General features: G+C 40.4%; 2 pseudogenes; one reads left to right on the plus strand and one right to left on the minus strand.

Annotated features, from left to right (window-relative positions):
• LOC117441148 (zinc finger protein 208-like) overlaps positions 1-12177 on the minus strand; it is a 447659-nt pseudogene that overhangs the window by 160841 nt on the left and 274641 nt on the right.
• Positions 1-12177, plus strand: part of LOC117441147 (zinc finger protein 721-like) — a 424075-nt pseudogene that overhangs the window by 70062 nt on the left and 341836 nt on the right.

Consider the following 12177-nt stretch of genomic DNA (forward strand, 5'->3'; position numbering starts at 1 on the left):
CTTTCTCATACCATTGTTACCAAGTGTTATTTTCTGATCTTGCAATGTTTTTCACATTCCAAGCAATAGTACTCAAGATGACATACTGTAATTAGGCAAACAAAGCTTGTTGCTTAAAGTAAACTTGAACAATGCTAGTTATAGACTATATTTAATTTCCTGTTGAAATGTTTTGCCTGCAACTGTAAATACATTACTGTAAGTTTATATAAGTAGGCTATACCTACTTATCTGTTGAATTTTTATTTGCAACAAAAAATTATAATAAATTTGAGAAGTAAAGACTTTATTCTTCCTTAATTAGCTGTCCATACTTACCCGATTTGATGAGTGTAGGTCTACTGGTTTCAGATCAGGACCTGGTCTAATGTGGTCAGGATGCGAAAAAAAGCACTGAAATCTCCCTTGTTTGTATTTTCACAAATAGAATAAAGGTTTCACAAATCTGAAACTGATTTCTCCTAAATTCACCAAAAGTTAGCATTCTAACGTAACATAAAGTCAGTGATGTACCTGAACGCGTTCAATGAACGATCGTTCATGAACGATCGTTCATGAACGCGTTCATATTTTTGGGCGAACTGAACGTACTGTATTTCTGCTAGATGAACGTAATTGAGAACGCGTTCATTCTCAGCGCTGTATAACGGCGTTCAAAAGTGCGTTCATTCTCAGCGCTGTATAACGGCGTTCAAAAGTGCGTTCATTCTCAGCACTGTATTATAACGCCGTTCAAAAGTGTGCCAGATTTCATATGCCTTTCAGCCGAAAACCCAGTTAAAACACACTGTAAACAGGCTTCAAAATAATGCGGAGAACCACCCAATCTGGCAACAGCAAGCTGCCTGTGACGCGTACGCCCCTATCACCCCTGGCTGTCGCACTAAAATATACGTCATCAGACTCCTCGCAATAAACAATGTGGAACCGCGGAACCGGCGAGCATTGAATCAATGAATGAATTAGTATGGACGAAGCCGAGAGCAGCTGCAGCAGCACTCGCTCAGAGTCAGACTCTACGGCGTCGGCGTATGAGCATCTAAAAGAGTTTTACGTTAAAGTCAGTACTGACTCAGACGGAAAAGATCCAAGTATATAAATACTTAAAATGCTGTTACAAGGAACCCGCAGCTGCATGAGTGAATGTAACAGTCTAAACATGGCTGGATTTATTGCTGTGTATCCTTTGTCTGCCTGTAAACTGTGTCCGCCTGGTTTGAAAAAGCAAGTCCGTACATCGACGACGTCGACAGCAAACCTTAAACGGCACATTGAGAATAAGCACACGACTAGCCTTTCAAGGTATGTGCAAGTGGCGAATAAAAAAGAGAGCCAAAACCGATCCACTACCACCCAAATCCCATTAACATCGTACAGGAGACAAATAATAGCTCGCAGCAACGTATTGAAAAAATAACTATAAATTAGTTCATTTTTTAAACCATGAACTTTAGTTCAACATTTTGAATTATGAACTATGAACTGAACTCGTTCATTTTAAAATGTGTGAACTGAACTAGTTCATGGAGAAAGTGAACTTTCCCAACACTGCATAAAGTACCGCGACCGCTGTGTGCACCATGTCATCAGAGGTATCGTTGGAAAGCTCCGTCTCTCCTGCACAATCTCATCGGATCCAAATATGGTCATTTCCTTTGTATCAGCAACCAATCGTGAAAGTACAAAAGGGTCTTGAACCAAGAAACGAAATCTCATTGGCTGGTGTCAATTTCTGACGACGTGATTCGTTCAGATGCGTCACGTGGTGTGCTAAAACACTTCCTGGTTAGCTTTCCGCTAGAAATTTAAATCTCAAAATGGCAAAAGAACGGCGAAAAAAACGTTCACAGAGAAGACAACAACAATTGTCACTTGCACGAAGCAAGGTTATACAAAAAACAAATGACCCCGAACATGAAATACCTTCACGCAGTGCGTCGAGGCGCAAGCTGTCATCCAAAGAACCGTAGGGTTTAGCTAGCGCCACACTGCAATCTTTAAAGGTCGTTTTCTCAAAATGAGTTTTTTCTCCTACTCTGAGTCCGACATTTCCATTTCAGTTGCACTTACATACACCAAACCTTCCAGTTATATTCCTATCAATATTATGAAGGCTTTTACAGAAGGGTTTGTTCATATATCATTCATAGCCTGAATTATACAACATTGTATACCTAAAAACATGGCGAAAATTGATATTTTAGGGCTGTTGACAGTATTTTCTGATTTATGGAGTGATAAAAAGAGATATCCAAAATCCCTTCTGTAAAAGCCTTAGATGCTAATATGACTACAAAATGAAACGAGAATTTTGAACCTGGCTTTATCCAAAGTTCAGATTTCGGTTCCTGAAATGTGTTAAAATATGTGCAAATTTAATGAGATAATGACTCATTTGCATATTCAGAAAACTTGTAATACAAGAAACAATTGCCTTATTGTAGGTAATTAACAGGAGAAATGTCTAGCTGATATCTTTAAGTTAAAAAAAATTACCCTATTCACCTGGGGTGTCTCGCCTCTGTTAGACTTAATAAACCATTATAGACCTACATCACTTAGCAACAGCTGCACATGTCTTACAAACCTACATAACATTACAAATAGTCAGAAAATATTATTTACAATATTAATAAAACTAATGAAGACCCTCATTAGAGCAGATACATCCACATTGTCCAAAATGTTACTATGGACATGCATCAAAGTCAGATGTGTCAGTCTCTTCTGTGTCATATGACTCTAGTTGTAGAGGTGGTGGGCTGAGGAGTAGCTGGTGGTCCACTCTTTTTATTGGGTTGTTTGTTGGAGAAAAAAAAAAATCCAAAATCGTTTTTTGCGCCATTCTAGAAAGTTGTCAGTCTGCAGTGTGTGTGTCGCGTCAATTACGTTACTATCTCACGACCTACGACCGAGATGACTCGGATTTTATTTATTTGGAAAATAAATTCAAGCCACCTGACTGATACAAATATATACTATGACTATTATATGCTACTGTATACAGCTCATTTTATTTTAAGTAAAATCATAACTATTTTATGTAGTTTAATCATTTTTATTTAGGTGGTCACTCAGTTTTTCAAATGCACACCACTCGCCAACAGGGGGTGCTGCAGCACCCCCAGCACCCCTACTTCCCGCGGCTATGAGTCTAGGTCTAGTGGTTTCAGATCAGGACCTGGTCTAATGTGGTCTACATGTGAAAAAAGCACTGAAATCTCCCTTTTTGTAATTTCCACAAATAGAATGAAGGTTTCACAAATCTGAAACTGTGTAATAAAGAATCTTTAGACTCTCTAGGATAATCCAGTCCAAATAAATCGGCTATGCAGCGATTTAAGAGGTTCAAACACGGAGGATTGTTCGCTCAGCGCTGTAAATTAAATGTCCCTTAACTTTCCCCTTAACTGCCGAATCGGATGCTCTGAATCCGAAGCCAACTTCAGCGTCGTGAGTTAACGTAACGTTGTAAGAAAGCAAAACGAACCTTCGAGAAAGCGTTTACTCTCTCTCCTTAGCGGGCATTGTTGATTGTTCGAAACACGATCTCTCGATGTGCTGCCATCGTCGGTTTCATCGACCCCGGGTTACCTGGTCTAGCAAAAGTCCGCCTCATCCGACGCACTTGTTTTGTCCATATACGCAACATTTGCTCATTTTTTGGCCACAAAAACATCCCATAACCAGATGTTGAGACGACCCCACATCCCCATACAACATATCGCTTGCCAATTATTCTTGGGGTCTTATTGCTGTGTATCCTTTGTCATAATTTTTGGCCCTTCAATGCATTCAAACGGGACTGAGCTCAGCTGTGTTCTACTCATGACGTCACCGCCGGAAATGGCCAAAGTTGATGTTTCCGGCGCAACGAACGATTGTTACTAACTGACAACTTTTGTATGCTGTTATAATCGTGATTTATTAAAAATAGATCAATAATAAAAAAAATCATATGGCACATTTCACAATACAAATGCAACCTCTATCATATACTAAGCCCACTAACAGGTGCTAAAAGCATTTCGTAAGCTCTTTAAGGCATACTAGTGTTCTTTCCTCCAGTATTTCTTCCACTATGTTTCCGTTACTGTCTGTATGGTTGCTGCCCATAGACTGTTGTGTGCATTGAAATCACCACACCAAACTTCCTTCCTATGTTTATTTTCTGCTTTTTCTTTAAATATATCAGTGGTTAATTTTGGACATGGGTTGTATACTAGTGATGACAGTTTGACACTGAAGCTTCGAGCTTCAACCCTGGACTTCCTATTTCATAGAAGCAGTGCTTCGCAGCTTGCTTCAAATCACGTGACATATGACGTCCGAAGCAGCAACTGCTTCATTTCCTGAATGAATCACTTGACTGGTTCGCGGTCCAATCAGGCGATTCAATGCCTCGTCTTGATTCTGACTGGTGACAGGTTGAAAGTGTTTCGAATTTGAGCGCTTCAACACTTGATGACCGCTCTAAACAATGCACAATGTGTGGGTATTTGTAGTTTGCGTTGTTGGTATTGCATTTGAATTGTAGTATCATTATAGCAAGCCCGGAAGAAAGATAGGTCGTTCTGGCTCGGGAAACACTTCGAAATGTGGAGAAGTTCTGAACAAAAAGACAATTATCAGTAATATAAAAACAGTTAAATATTTTAAGGAATAGATAGCCCAGTGGGTCGAGCCGGCGGCCCGAATGTGGCGATGTCCTCCGCGCAGCTGGTTCAAAGCCAAAGATGTACTTTTAAATCATTGCTTTTCAACTTTAATACTTTATTGACTGATAAAAGGCCCTCTCCCCCCAAAACAATGTCCAGCACTCTCTAGTCTCTTCTCATTAACCCATTACACACAATTATCAATCTTTAATTGCAAATAGAACATGATATTCAGTCTTAGTGTGTGTGCATCGAATATGTTTCAAGGCAAAGATACGATAAACCCACTGCAGCCTTGCAACTTCGCCAGGAGAAGTCGCTGTACCTGAAGCTTCGAGACATGAACCTATTTCCGACACAATCGTCCAAGTGGTTCGATGCTTCATTCAAAGCTTAATTTTGCCATCACTAAATGGCATCGCCTCGGCCATATCCTAGATTTGGACATGGGTTGTATAAATTGATTATCCTAATGTCATCTTGTTTTCTAGGGTTGCAGATGTCCACTATAATACAGTCTATACCATCAGGAGATTGCACCTCCCTATATGCCACACTATCTTTGAGAAATTACTGCAGGATCTCAGGTCTGCAAAGTGGACAGGTAGGCGAGAAAGGCTTTTTTGAGTCTCAGAGACCAAGGTCCTGTACACTTCGCATACATTGACTGCACGACTTCAGGTCTGTAATGTGGACAGTACACCTCAAATACATCACTACACAACCTGGGGTATTTGAAGATAAGGGAATGACATGTTTATAATATTCTGCAAAACACAACAAATATGCAGGGTGACGAGTCTGTTTCTAAGGCCATTTTATTTCTGGTAGTCATTTCAACAAGAGAATAGAATCAAACTGAAAACATCGTAAATATGTTCCAGATACATGAAGCATGTGAACAGTGAAACTCGCTCATGGACTTTAAGGTGAATACTTTAAGAAAAGGTTTTCCCACACTCTTTGTAGGAGCCATTTTATGGGTGTTGTTGGTGTCTCAGTTTACCTTATTTATATGTATAGTGCAATATTATTATAGAACACTTGGTGGCGGGGTTTATAAAAGGGGTCATAGGTCACAGGAGAGGAAGAGGACACAGGAGGAAGAGCATACCGATTCTACCAGACGGCCAGCCAGCCCCAGCAGATGCTCATACTACAACTATTGGCACAGTGTACTTAAACCTTGGTATGTAAAGCAATAACACATCATTCTAAAACTGCAGCAAAAGACCGGAACTTCATATGTTTGTGTCTGCGTCAGGATCACTCTAAACCCTCCTGTGAAGTAATGGCAAAAAGATATAGGACACTGGAACATTTAAACTGCCATTGCATTAAGTGGAATCGTACTCTATGAGTGAAACTGGACAATAAGAAACATATCGCATTGGATTAAGGATCGTTTTCACCGGACAAACAATTGGATTACTTCACAACTGACACCATCATCCCGGATCAGCTGGACAACACGCCACAATCAGCTGGAGATTGTCACCACCTGCGCTCATCAAGACGCGAAAGGAGAGGCCGAGAGCCAAGGCTGGGAAAGCGGCCGGGTATGAGCAGCATTCAAACTGGATCGTATATTGGAATCATAATCTGCATCGGACAATGGCTTGGATTTAATGCTGCAATAAGCAGAAGGACAGCCAGAAAACGAAACTTAAAGGAACAGTGAACATTATGCCTGTCAATTATGACTTTACGTCAACAGATGGCGCTGTTGGGATGGGATCTGTAATGGAAAAAAGGATTACCCAACACAAGGCCAATAGATGGGAATTGTAAACTGTGAAAAAACAAAATATGCTAAATTGCGGCTCCTACACTCCACTATGGTTTTTCTCCTGAGTGAACACGAAGATGTCTTTTGAGACCACTTGATGTAGTGAACGTTTTCCCACACTCTTCACACCAGTACGGTTTTTCTCCAGTGTGAATACGGTGATGTGATTTGAGAGCACCTGATGTAGTGAAAGTTGTCCCACACTCTTCACAGCTGTAAGGTTTTTCTCCAGTATGAATACGTTGATGTGATTTGAGAGCACTTGATTGAGTGAAAGTTGTCCCACACTCTTCACAGTTGTAAGGTTTTTCTCCCGTGTGAATACGGTGATGTGTTTTGAGATTACTTGATGTAGTGAAAGTTGTTCCACACTCTTCACAGCTGTAAGGTTTTTCTCCTGTGTGAATACGCAGGTGGCTCTTTAAATTTCCAGATGTTGTAAAGGATTTGTCACATTGCTGACAGCTGTGACGTCTCTCTCTTCCTTTCGGTTTCTAGAACAGACAGACAGAGAAAGAGAGAAAGTCAATCTAAAAAGTTAACACAATAAAAACTCACTTAAAGTGGACCTATCATGCTATATTTGAACAATATATTGTAGGGCCATACCTATATAAAGTATATAAATATAGTTTTTTTTTCAAAATACCAAAAAGGTCCTGCATTTTAGCCACGCCTCATTTCACTCTATTTGCTCTTTCCAGCACTGTTTTTGCAGGGGGCTGATTCTGTGAGCTGCAGCTGACCACGCCCCCCTGCAGCTGACCACGCCCCCCTGCAGGAGAGGGGAGCATGCTCTGAGATCAGCTGCTGGGCTGCAGCGGGGAGAAGAGGGGGAGAAAAAGAGATCTCCGTCCACCTTGTTTTATTCTTATAGAAGTAAGAAGAGAAGTAACGGGGCAGAAAATATGGGATTAGTTTAGCAAAAGCAAAACTAGCAAAACTATGAGTTTAAAAAAAATAAAAATAAGTCGAGCAAAATAAAATAAATTTCAAAAATAAATGTGTGTAATCATGTAAACTATAAGTATGTTTTCTTTGTTTTAACATAGGTTCTTGTTTCTTCTTTCTCAATGATCAGACTTTTGCTCTCGCTGCATCTCTTCTCTTTTGCGCCCCCTCATTTTTTGTTTGAGATTCTGACACAAACCTCCCAGGTGGGCGGGACTTTCAGGGGTGCATCCCCATTGGCTACTCAGTTTCTGAGTGACAGCCCAGTCTTCCAGCGATTGTACAGTGCAGGCAGCTGCGGTGCGGTAGCTAGCTGAGCGTGGCCAGAAGAACCAGCATTTCAATTATTATAATACTACAAGTGAAAATATATGTAAGTATTGATCATTTGTGTTGTTTGTGCTATACGGTCTGTTTCTTTATTGTGTTAAGTGAGAAGTAAAACTGTGCTATGAAAGTTAGCTTGTGCTACCAGATCCATAACAATGCAAGCTAAGTAGCCTAACAGTTAGCTACATAGCTAGCAGTGAGTGAGCGTTCAGACACCGGTGCACACAAGGCAAGGCAAGTCTATTTTTATACAAGTGCTTTACAAAAAATGAAAGACATTAAGAAAATGGCATTTAAAATCAGTTATTAAAAAGAAAAGCTAATAAAATAAACATTAAAAGAAAAAATACATGGATAAAAGTTACAGTGCATGTATTCTACATGAAAATGTTAGATTCCATTCAAATCTGTTGATTATTCATATCTACCTCAGGCTAGGAATAGTATGTCGAATTTTTAATGCTAAATGTATATCATTTTCTCACAGGATATAGAATGAAACAACACCGGTTTTATCCATTGTGTATGAATGCTTCAGCTCTTCAGACCAACATAGTAAGATGTGAGCATGCTCCTAATTGTGTTGGTATGCAGCCTAGGTCTGGTCTGTTTAATAAAGCAAATCTGCCACTTTTATATTTCAGAATTTGTTCAATTAAAGCAGTCTTTAATTGAACAAAGAAAAAAGACTTATAGTTTACATGATTACACAAATGATTTGTTTGCAACTTATAGTTTTATTTTTGAAATTTATTTTATTTTGCTTGACTTAGTTTTTTTTATTTTAAACTCATAGTTTTGCTTTATTCTGAGAAAGTGTTGCTTTATCTTTATGATACAAAACTAATCCCATACAAACCCTCCTTTTTACGCAGCGGTCCAGACATAGACATCAAACGGCGACACATATTCAGTGTGCAGTTGCTTTGGCATTAGGGCAGGGATATCTCGATACTTTCCAAGGTTTGACATAATGAATTGTGCTACTTTTAAAGCAAGCAACGATGTTTTCAAATCTGTAATCAAAAAGCTCCTCAAAAACGCTATGGAAGCAGTTCCTGCCATTGCTACGTTAGTTCAAACGGTAACAACGGACTATTTCTCTTAGCGGATGCATGTCAATTTAAATCAATACAACTATTTTCTAAATCCATAAAAGCATTTCAATTAATATTGGGAGTCATATCGTTACTTTGTTGAGAATGTGGCCGTGTGATAAGCGGGATAATGTGCACATTGCATTATGTGCCTTCATGCCGATCTAGATCCCTCCGCTTCGCGTCGGGCTCCTGATCAGCCTGTCGGTGTTCTTTTCCCCATAATGACCGCGTCGCTGCACATTATCCCTTACATATGATTATATAGAGTCATTATTCATTTGTTTTAAAGCAGGAGGTGCAAACGCTTGCCTCGGGGAGGGAGAAAAAGAGCCACAGCGGAGAATAAACAGAAGGGCAACCATGGCAACCATGCAAGGGCAGTCTTCTTCGCTGCTTTTGTGGCAGACTACAGCGCCACTTACAGGCCTGGCATATGTACTACAGCCTCTCCAGCGCTTTCGAGCGGCAATGGCCGGCCGTGGCCCAACCTCTCATTCCCCTGATAGATGGAGAATTGACCAATAGCCGTAGCACCACTTTACTGACGTCAGTAAAGTGTTCAAATCTGTATCAGATTTTTTTTTTTTTTAGAGATTTGGGTATGGAGGAAAATAGAGAGGGTTGTGTTTTCTGACACTTGGTGAGTTCCCTGGAACACCGGGGACACATATTCATGTGTAAAAGACGTACGAAAGTGCATTTTGCATGATAGGTCCCCTTTAATATAAACCTTGAGTTAACAAAATACTACTTATCAACTGTTTGTGTTTATTATATTTGATACAGTAATACAGCAATATTCTAACCAAAGTATATACCAGAGGTGGGGGACTCGAGTCACATGACTTGACTCGAGTCTAATGAGTTGACTTGCCTAATTTTGGACTTGAGACTTGCTTGCCTAACATTGATAAAAGACTCGACTTGACTTGGTATTCATGACTTGAGACTTATGCTTGAGACAGATGACTCGAAAGGACTTTACTTTTTAAAATAAAATATTTGCATTTGTTTTTGTATTGTACGAAGCCCCTAGAGCAGCGATACTCAACCCGCGTGAGTAGTGATGTTTTTCCTTGCATGGCCTCAGATCTACTTCACATAGTAAACAAGTCTCTTCACTCAGGTGTTTTTCCACAGGCTCTGAAAACTGCAGTCATTAAAGAGCCTGTGACAGCCTCCCAACAACTGTTATGCAATGAAATATTGGGCTACTAGTAATCTCGAACCGTCAGTTTAAAAAAGAAGGTGCAATACCGTTCCGATAAATATCAATAATTTCGAACATCGCGGGGAAATTCCTTCGACTCATTTTGAAGTTTTGGGGGAAGCCGGAAGTGACGTCAATGCGGGAACGCTTCACTGTGCGGCGAGAGAGCCAAACACGGACAAAGTGTGTTGTCATGCGTAGAAATTGTGAATTACTGAGTTTAGGCACGTTAATAACGTTGTAATGAAGTTGACTACAGTATATTCATATTTGTCAGTGCTTTCATGTCAATTCGGCGACATAAACATAGATGATCGTGGTGAAGATGATGATTACATTAGGATTACAAATCGGTAGTGAGAGCTACTGAATTTCCTCCCGTCGGATGTGATATAAAAACAAATCGATTATTTTTGTAGTTGTAAACTCAAGTGGATGAAACTACATTTATTAGTGCTTTCATGTCAATTCGGCGAACATATGATACATTAAATGATCGTGAGGATGATGATTAAAAACAGTTTGTTTGAGCCGGTCTGCATTTCCTGATGAGAAAACAAACCGATGTTTTTTGTAGTTGTAGTACACCAACAACATGGATTAAACGTGTGTTTTTTTTACCACAATGTTGGGGAAATTAATGGATAAAATGCACGGATTATTATTATTATTATTCCCACTCCGATCGGGACACTAGGTCCACCGTTTCCTCGCAGCGAGGCTCCCCCCGTTGACAGTTTACGTGGGCTGGGTGCAGTGGCGGACTGGCCATCGGGACGAATCCCGATGGGCCGGTACCGAAGTGGGCCGGTCGGATAAGTCACTAGCACATCCCCCACTCCCCCCGTTGACAATTTACTAGTGGTACTGAAGTGGGCCGGTCGAGAGTCCCTGCTGATTTTTAGTCCCAGTCCACCACTCGCTACATGACCGCCCATATTGATGCACCTAATTCCTAAACTTCTAACAGATACAACATAAACCGATCCTTCAGCCTCATATGAGCTCTCAGACACGTTCAAAATTAAACTGTCATCGCTGTCTGAGCTTGCTGCTGTGTACGCCGTCGTGCGTTTACATGCAGATGCTGGGATCCTGAATGGTGCAGCTGGAGCGCTGTGCCCGCAATGACGTCACACATAATTTGGCGGGACTTGAAGAATCCCCGAGAAGATCCAGAAAATGGTCAACATTGAAGGGCAGATTAATGGTTATCAAAGTACAAATATCCAAAATCAGTTCAGTAACGGTTTTCAAGGGGACAATATTTACTCAAATTGATGGGTTTGGATGAGGGGGGAAACTCGTGGCTCTTTAAGTCCCACTTAAAAAAAAATAAAATCTAAAAAAATCTTTAAAAAATATAAAACAAAAACATTGTCAGCAGAATTCATCAACATTTCATTATCACTCACAAGTCACACATCAGTCATCACACACATCAGTCTATTAAGCCGCCCCCCCCCATCCCTCTGAACAACCAATCACAAATTATTTCAGGTTTCGCGCTCTGATTGCAGGTGCGCGAGATAATTGCTCCGTCACACTGGGAAAACTAGCTTACAGCACTATGCAAAAATGGCAAAGGAATATAGGAAACCAAAATATGAAGAGGAATATCGAACGTTTAAAGAGGACTGGGAATCGTCTCCACCGGTTCGGGAAAATGCATCTGCCTGCTTTGTGACAACGTCATTTCACAATTTAAAAGGTCCAATTTGCAGCGCCATCACAAAACACCCGAAGTTCAGTACCGACTTTCCGAAAGGGCGGAAAAGCTGGCGAGACTCAAACAGAACCGAACTGCTCAAAAAAACGTATTCCACACTAATACGAGTGAAAGAGCGACAGAGGCATCCTACAAAATCACACATGAACTGATGAAAAAGATGAAGCCATATACTGATGGAGAAATGGTGAAGGATTGCATACTGCTGGCTTGTTCAACGTTGTTTCCTGAGAAAAAAAGACCTGGAACGAGAGGCAAAACAAATGTAACTGTCTGATTCTACTGTAGCTAGGAGGGCATCAGACATTTCAGAGAACATTGCACATACTCTTAAGGACAAACTGTCATCTGCTGAGTTTGTTGCCTTGCAATGGACGAAAGCTTGGATATCAATGACACGCTACAATTAC

This window comes from Pseudochaenichthys georgianus, unplaced genomic scaffold, assembly GCF_902827115.2.
Source record: "Pseudochaenichthys georgianus unplaced genomic scaffold, fPseGeo1.2 scaffold_151_arrow_ctg1, whole genome shotgun sequence".
NCBI classification, from domain to species: Eukaryota; Metazoa; Chordata; class Actinopteri; order Perciformes; family Channichthyidae; genus Pseudochaenichthys; species Pseudochaenichthys georgianus.